Raw genomic sequence first — 3,375 nt, forward strand, 5'->3', positions numbered from 1 at the left:
TTATTTCTTATGACTGAGTAATATTCCATTGTATATGTATATATTATGTATATTTATACTCTATAAAGACATCAAATCACAGCTTTGTACACCTGAAACTAAGATAATTGTGTGTATTAATTATACGTCAATTAAAAATTTATGTTAAAAGGATTATAACTAAGCTTAATTTCCTTACTCAGGTAACTCCTCCCTTTATTGCATGTTTCTAAATCTTTAACAATATACAGTTTACAACAACTTGGTTTGAAATGTATGGGTGCACTTAGAAGCAGATCCTTTAAAATAAACACATACTACAGTACTTATACAATCTGCACCTGGTTGAATCATTGCTTCAGAACCATGGATATAGAAAGCTGTAGTTGTATGTGGATGTTTTACTGTGTTTGTGGTTGGCAATGCTCAACTCCAAGTTGTTTCAGGGTCAACTATATTCATTGTCTTCATTCAACATCAATGCATATACACACAGACACATAGAGACACAGATGATGACATACCGTTTGTAAATGTATTTACTCAGATGTAAATATATTTAAATGGTATGTAAATACCATCTGAGTAAATATATTTACAGATTATATATTTTTAATTAATTTATTTATTTTAATTGGAGGCTAATTACTTGCTCCTTGGAGGAAAAGTTATGACCAACCTAGACAGCATATTAAAAAGCAGAAATATCAGTTTGCCAACAAAGGTCCATCTAGTCAAAGCTATGGTTTTTTCCAATAGCCATGTATGGATGTGAGAGTTGGACTATAAAGAAAGCTGAGCACTGAAGAACTGATGCTTTTGAACTGTGGTGCTGGAGAAGACTCTTGAGAGTCCCTTGGACTGGAAGGAGATCCAACCAGTCTATCCTAAAGGAAATCAGTCTTGAATATTCATTGGAAAGATTGATGTTGAAGCTGAAACTCCAATACGTTGGCCACCTGATGCAAAGAACGGACTCATTCAAAAAGACCCTGACGACACGCGCGCCGCCGCCCGCCTGGGAAGGCAGCTGTCATGGGGAGCTCGGCGGCCTCTTCTGTGAGGCCGCCGAGGCCCAAGAAGGAGCCGCAGGGCTCATCATCCCCAAGAATGCCGCGGAGGAGCAGAAGCTCAAGTTGGAACGGCTCATGAAGAACCCGGATAAAGCAGTTCAAATTCCAGAAAAAATGAGTGAATGGGCACCTCGACCTCCCCCAGAATTTGTCCGAGATGTAATGGGTTCAAGCGCTGGGGCCGGCAGCGGAGAATTCCACGTGTACAGGCATCTGCACCGGAGAGAGTACCAGCGCCAGGACTACATGGATGCCATGGCTGAGAAGCAAAAATTGGATGCAGAGTTTCAGAAGAGGCTGGAAAGGAATAAAATTGCTGCAGAGGAGCAGACTGCAAAGCGTCGGAAAAAGCGCCAGAAGTTGAAAGAGAAGAAATTACTGGCAAAGAAGATGAAACTTGAACAGAAGAAGCAAAGTGAAGCATCCAGTGAGACCCAGGAGCAGCCATCCAGTGGCTCCGAGGAGGCATCTGGGACGGAGGACGAGGAGGAGGATGCACCCAGCTTCGTCACGGGGCGATGATGGGGCTGGCCCCGCAGCTGTCTGAGCCCGGCCCATCCTTGGCCCGGGGCTCCGAACGCCTTCCCAAAGCCTCATGGAGAGATGCGGTGGGAGCTGCTCCCGAGGACTCTCAGCCCCACTGCGGGCAGGACTCAGCCGGCAGGGAGAGGACTGGCCTCCTGGACGCTCGAGGGCGCTGCCAAGTGGGGTCCGTTAATGTCCTTGTTGAAAGGGGGGAACCTGGGCCCTGCTCTCACATAAGTGGACGGTGACGAGCTTGGGGCTGGTTTCTGTGAAACGAATGTTTGTTTAGTAAAGAACAGAAAAACTCCAAAAAAAAAAAAAAGACCCTGACGCTGGGAAAGATTGAAGGCGGGAGGAGAAGGGGATGACAGGATGAGATAGTTGGATGGCATCACCGAGTCAATGGACATGAGTTTGAGCAAGCTCCAGGAGTTGGTGATGGACAGGGAGGCCTGGTGTGCTGCAATCCATGGTTGCAAAGAGCAGGACACAACTGGAGTGACTTAAATGAATGGAAAATCTGTTTGAAATTAACTGATAATTTTAATCAAAAAATTGTTTCATAGAGTGGTATATGCTTGCAGTAGGCTTTAAAGAATTAGTAGTTATTCCGGTGGGAAAATAGGCATTATTTGGGGGAAAAATAGTGGGATCCCAAAAGCAAATATGCCTGACATTAACGTGGAGTTTGGGGAAATCTTAAGTGTGTCATAGATAAAGCAAAGGTCAAATGTAGAAACTTGTCTAGGGAGATTCTGAAGTAATAAACTAGGTCAAACAATGAGGACTATTGCCATAAGCTTGGATTTTTAGTCTTTCTAGTGATTAAGAGATCAGAGACAGTCAATGAATTTACTGTGAGAATTGCAGGATACGGTTGGCATTTTGACTTTTTTTTTCTTTTTTTAAAAGTTGATTTATTTATTTTAATTGGAAGCTAATTATTTTACAATATTGTAGTGGTTTTTTAAATACACTGACATGAATCAGCCATCGGTGTACATGTGTTCCACATCCTGAACCCCCTCCCCACCGCCCTCCACAACCCATACCTCAGGGTCATCCCAGTGCTGCAGCCCTGAGCACCCTGTCTCATGCATCTAACCTGGACTGGTGATCTGTTTCACATATGGTAGAATACATGTTTCAATGCTACTCTCTCAAATCATCCCACCCTCACCTTCTGCCACAGAGTCCAAAAGTCTGTTCTTTATATCTGTGTCTCTTTGCCGTCTCACATATAGGGTCATTGTTAACATCTTTCTAAATTCCATATATATGTGTTAATATACTGTATTTGTGCTTTTCTTTCTAACTTATTTCACTCTGTATAATAGGCTCCACTTTCATCCACCTCATTAAAACTGATTCAAATGCATTCTTTTTAATGGCTGAGTAATATTCCATTGTGTATATGTACCACAGCTTTCTTATCCATTCATCTGCCAATGGACATCTAGGTTGCTTCCATGTCCTAGCTATTATAAACAGTGCTGCAATGAGCATTGGGATACATGTGTCTACTTCAATTCTGGTTTCCTTGGTGTGTATGCCCAACAGTAATCCAAGTCTATGGCCCAACCAGTAACGCTGAAGAAGCTGAAGTTGAATGGTTCTATGAAGACCTACAAGACCTTTTAGAACTAACACCCAAAAAAGATGTCCTTTTCATTATAGGGAACTGGAATGCAAAAGTAAGAAGTCAAGAAACACCTGGAGTAACAGGCAAATTTGGCCTTGGAATACGGAATGAAGCAGGGCAAAGACTGATAGAGTTTTGCCAAGAAAATGCACTGGC

At 42.6% G+C, this 3,375-nt stretch overlaps 1 pseudogene; it reads left to right on the forward strand.

The window, feature by feature from the left end:
- The first annotated feature begins 976 nt into the window (after positions 1-976).
- LOC781108 (PRKR-interacting protein 1-like) lies at positions 977-1,836 on the forward strand (annotated as a pseudogene).
- The last annotated feature ends 1,539 nt before the right edge of the window (positions 1,837-3,375 follow it).

The sequence above is a fragment of the Bos taurus genome, chromosome 5, assembly GCF_002263795.3.
Source record: "Bos taurus isolate L1 Dominette 01449 registration number 42190680 breed Hereford chromosome 5, ARS-UCD2.0, whole genome shotgun sequence".
NCBI lineage: Eukaryota > Metazoa > Chordata > Mammalia > Artiodactyla > Bovidae > Bos > Bos taurus.